This window comes from Pseudorca crassidens, chromosome 20, assembly GCF_039906515.1.
Source record: "Pseudorca crassidens isolate mPseCra1 chromosome 20, mPseCra1.hap1, whole genome shotgun sequence".
NCBI classification, from domain to species: Eukaryota; Metazoa; Chordata; class Mammalia; order Artiodactyla; family Delphinidae; genus Pseudorca; species Pseudorca crassidens.
In genome coordinates, this window is record NC_090315.1 from 13,568,895 (window position 1) to 13,574,405 (window position 5,511).

The window sequence follows — 5,511 nt, forward strand, 5'->3', positions numbered from 1 at the left end:
CTCAGGGACCTCAGAGTCTGGTTGGGGCAATGGCTAATGGGAAGATATATTTGCTTGCTCATTCCTTCATTCAAAAATATGTATTGAACACCTGTGCCAGCTACTGTTCTAGGCCCTAGGGATATAGCAGTGGGGGGAAAAAGAAAAAATCTCTCTTTTTTGGAGTTGATATTCTAATGAGAGGATTAAAAAAAAGAAGCAAGTAGATATGTGATTTAATGGTTGGAAGCCATGGCAAGAGTTTGCCTTCTGGTCTAAGAAGGACGGGAAACCACTGGAAATTTTCAGCAGGGGGAGTGACATGATCTGATTTACATTGTGTAAAGGTTCACTCTGACTGCCACGAGGAGAATGGGTTATGTGGTGGCCAGCAAGGGTGAGAGTCAGGGTGGCGGAGTGATGATGACCTAGTCTAGGGCAGGAGCAATGGGAAGGGGAGAGAGTGATTAGGAGATAAAATCAAGATATCAAGTCGAGGACCTTAGTGGGTCAGTTGGGATAATTTGCATATGGACTATAGTATTATATTAATCTTAAAGTTTCCTGGTGTGATAATGGTATTGTGCTTGTGAAGGAGAATGTCCTTGCTCTTGAGAGATGTCTGCTGAAATATTAAGGGTGAAATGTCACAAAATGAGTGCAAGCAGTTCTCAAATAGACCTTTTTCTATTTACAACTCTCTACCTATAGATATCTATATACATAGCTATCAATATATAGTCACCAGTTTTTAACAATTAGTCATCTCACTCTCACTTTCTATCAATATCTGTATCTATATCTATTTATCTATCTATCTAGAAAGAGAGAGCGAGAGCTAATTGTTAAAACTGGTGAATCTGTATCAAGAATACGTGGATATCCCTTATACTTTTCTTGCAATCCTTTTTTTTTTAAAACAAACAACGTTTGATTGTACAGTTGATTTACAATGTTGCATTAGTTTCAGGTATACAGCAAAGTGATTCAGTTTTATAAATATATTCTTTTTTGGATTTTTTTTATTGTATTGGATATAGTTCCCTGTGCCATACAGCAGGTCCTTGTTTTTTTTTTTATCTATTTTATGTATAGTAGTGTGCATCTGTTAATCCCAAACTCCTAATGTGTCCCTCCCCCTCCTTTCCCCTCTGGTAACCATAAGTTTGTTTTTTGTATCTGTGAGTCTATTTCTGTTTTGTAAATAAGTTCATTTGTATCACTTTTTTAGATTCCACATACAAGTGATATCCTGTGATATTTGTCTTTCTCTGTCTGACTTTCTTGCAATTCTTGTGCACATTTTTTTTTTTTTTTTTAATTTGGCTGTGCTGGGTCTTAGTTGCTGCATGCAGGATCTTAGTTGTGGCATGCAGGATCTAGTTCCCTGACTAGGGATCAAACCTGGGCCCCCTACGTTGGGAGCTTGGAGTCTTAACCACTGGACCACCAGGGAAGTCCCTCTAGTGCACATTTAGAAATTTTCAAAATAAAAAGTTGGAGGCGGGGGGAGCATCTGTTTTGGAGGTAAGCACAACTCGTTGATGGGTTAGCTCTGTGGAGTGAGGAGCGGAAGGTGCCCTCCATGTTGCCCAAGCTCCTGGCTTGAGTTCCTCAGTGGAAAGTGCAGCTCTGGTCTGAGATGGGGAAGACTCGGTGGTGGAGGAGCACAAGTATGAAGGGGAATGTTGACAGTTTGGGAAAGACGTACTCGGTGTCAGTCAGAGGCTGTCAAGAAAAGAGAAGGGACTTCCCCGGTGGCCCAGTGGGTAAGACTCCGCACTCCCAATGCAGGGGTCCCGGGTTCGATCCCTGGCCAGGGAACTAGATCCCACATGCAGGCCCCAACTAAGAGTTTGCATGCCACAGCTAAGGAGCCCACCTGCTGCGACCAAGACCCGGCACAACCAAATAAATAAATAATTAATTAATTAATTAAAAAATACATTTTTAAAAAAAAGAGAAAAGAGAAACCACACCAGGTATTTCAACAGAGAGAATTGAATATAAGGATCAGGCTAAACAGTGAGACCTGCCTGACCTCCAAAAATCAGTTTATCCTGAAGGTGTTGGAAGGTGGGGCTGGGGCTCTGAGGAGAGGGCTGGGCCCTGTCCAGACCCCAGAGACACCAGGGATGTGTTCGTTGGAAGACAGGTGGGCACATGGACAGTAGATGAAGACAAGGCCCCTCTCTGGCTACACCTGTTCAGGTTGGCTCCAGCTGTGTGATGGATGGCAGAAGCCTGTGGGAGATGGGCCAGGCTGGGCTTGGGAGCCGGTCAGCCTGGAGCCCACATTTCATTCTCCAGGCAGTTGTGTCAGAAGGCACTAGATTGGGTCGGGGTATTTTTTTCCAGAGATTTCTTTTTCTTTTTTGGTGGGGGTGGAGTGTGCCATGTGGCTTGTGGGATCTTAGATTGAGGTTAGATCCCCAACCAGGGATCTAACCTGGGCCCTCCGAAGTGAAAGCTCGGAGTCCTAACCACGGGACCGCCGGGGGATTCCCTCCAGAGATTTTTCTTTGTAGAAGAGCTTTATTTTTTATTTACTTTATGCAGCCATAGAGGAGAGACAGACAGAGATAGAGGATGGGATAGAGAGAGGAGATGAGAAAGAATGAAAGAGGGTTTCCCTGGTGGTGCAGTGGTTGGGAGTCCACCTGCCGATGCGGGGGAATGTGGGTTTGTGCCCCGGTCCGGGAGGATCCCGCGTGCCACGGAGCAGCTGGGCCCGCGAGCCATGGCCGCTGAGCCTGCGCGTCCGTAGCCTGTGCTCCGCAACGGGAGATGCCACAGCAGTGAGAGGCCCGCGTACCGAAAAAGAAAAAAAAAAAAAATGAATGAAAGAGGGAGATTCACTTTTGAGGAGCCGCAGGGTTTTGGAACAATCTCTGAAAAAGCCTTCATTCACATTTTGTGGCTGCCCCATAACCAGTGTGATTGATCTGTGGTTGTGGGAGTTTGAGCATGATTTGCTGCTATAAACAGCGCTATGGTGGACGTCCTCACTGTTAAATGCTTCCATGCACATGTGCACACGATAAAGCCATATTTTATTGACCCCTTCCTCCCCTACTTGTTAACACCTCTGAAATCAGAATGCAGCTTACAACGCTCGTCGGTCATAGCTTAACTGGCAGGTTTTTTTTCTCTCCTGGTGATTTGAAGTAACAATGCATCTTACCATCGATGGCCTCTTGGATGTGAATGGTCACCGGAGTAACAGTAATACTCAGAGAAAACACTCTTGTAACACTTACTATGAGCCAAGGTAACTCATAATAACCCTGGGAGGTGGATACTGTTATTGTCTCCATTTTCCTGATTGAGCCACAGAGTGGTTAAGGAACTTGCCCAGAGTTGCACAGCAAGGAAGTGATGGAGTGGGAATTAGAACCCAGGCAGTAGCTCCAGAGTCTCTTTGTATGTCTGAATTTTGCAGTATTTATTTATTTATTTGGCCACACCCCGTGGCTTGCGGGATCTCAGTTTCCCGACCAGGGATTGAACCCGGGCCCCACGGTGAAAGCCCAGAATTCTAACCGGTAGGCCACCAGGGAACTCCCAGTTTCCAGCATTTAGTACCAAGTTGAACATTGTAGTTGAGATGCCTCCCCCACCACACACCCCCCAACCCTGTTTATACGCAAGAGCCCCCGCTCCAGGTCCTAGATAACTGGATCAAAGAGATACCAGTCCATCCAAAGGGGCACTTTGGACATTTGAGGCTGCACTGTCCTGTACACTGCAGCACGTTTTGAATGTCTAGCCATCCCAGGCTTATACATGCCTTTAGAACAGTTCTCAAAGTTTGGTCCAGGGTACCCTGGGAGTAGTGGGTACCCTCTACTGGGGTACCCTGTACCCCAGTACCCTCTACCCAGTAGAGGGTACCCTGGGGTACCCTCTTTGTGCACAAGACCCTTTGTGCACAAAGTTAAAATTATTTTTATAATATTACCAGGACGTTTTTCACCTAGTTCACTGTCATTTTCTCAGGAGAAGTGGGATTCGCCTGCCCTCTTTTTGGATCTGAGCAGGCTTGTGAGTTGCTTATAACCAGTAGCATGTTGCAGAAGTGATGCTGCATGAGCCCCAAGGCTAGATCAGAAGAGGTGAGGCTGTTTCTGCCTCTTTCGTGAAACAGAGACACTGAAGACCAGAGCTGCCATGCAAGAACTTTGACTACCCTGAGGCCGCCATGATTAGAGGAAGCCCAAACCAGCCCACATGGAGAGACCACATGGAGAAGCCCTGTGAGTACAAGGAGAGAGAGAGCTGCCCACACACCCCCAGCTGGTACCTCAACTGGGACACCCCACTGTCCCAGCTTCAGCCACCGACTCATTACATCCGTATGGGATCCCAAGGCAGAACTGCCCAGCTGGACCCTTCCCGAAAACCTGGCCACAGACATGGTGAGAGATAAAAGGCTTTACTGTTGTTGCTTTAAGCCACCGTGTTTTGGAGAGATTTGTCAACTAGCGATGGTAAGTAGAAAGAGGGTGGAGTACAGAAAATAAGGAGCTTGCAGAGAATTGCAGCCTGGAGAGCTGAGAATTAGCATCTGTTGACAATAACAGCAGCTAATATTTAAGTGCTTTCTGTGTATGAGCACCATTCTAAGTGCTTGGCGTTAATGAACTCATTTAATCCTCACAGCAGCCCTAGGAAGTGACTGTCATTACTATCTCTGTTTTACGGGAAGCAAGGCAGGGAGGACATCGGGAACTGGATTGAACCTCGGCTGTGGCTTCAAGCAAAGGGCATTACTGTTGAGGAACATGGGACTTGGCTCAGCCAGTCTGGGCACTTGGGTCCGCCCCAGGCCACAGTGATTGTCTCTGGCATGGCCGTGTGACCTCAGGTGGACCATCAGAGTCAGCCTTGTTACTTTGTTGGGGAAATCTGAGACGAAGGTGCTCCCCTTTACCTGGGGGATATGAATGAGGGTCCCTCTGGCCCAGAGGCTGCTGGCAGCTATCTTGGGAACTGCCGCTGGAAAAGGTGGGGCAGAGGGATGAAAAGAAATGGGGTCCTTGGTGACACTGCTGAACAGATGTGTCAGTTTTAGCTGAAGCCAGCCAAGTGTGGAATTTCCAGTTACAAATTTCCTTTACAGTTTAAGCCGTCTGAATCAGCTTTTCTGTTGCTTGTGTCCAAGATTAATCAGAATATTTAACAACCACTGATTTGGGCACTGAGCGATCAGAAGGCTTCATTGCTGTGCCTGACATTAAGGCTTTTTCCCCCCTGTATTGGGAGGTCTGGGAAGTGGGGTGAAGGGGAAGTTAGAGTGGTCACAGTGTGGAAAATGTGCAGATCTTGAGGCAGCATGATTTACCAACCGATACAGAAATAATTTAGTATCTCAACCATCAACGTAGCAAGATAGCTTGTCCAAGCTGTGAAAATGAATAAACAGAAGTCTCATTTAAAATGAAGTTGGGGGCTTCCCTGGTGGCGCAGTGGTTGAGAGTCCGCCTGCCGATGCAGGGCACACGGGTTCGTGCCCCGGTCTGGGAAGATCCC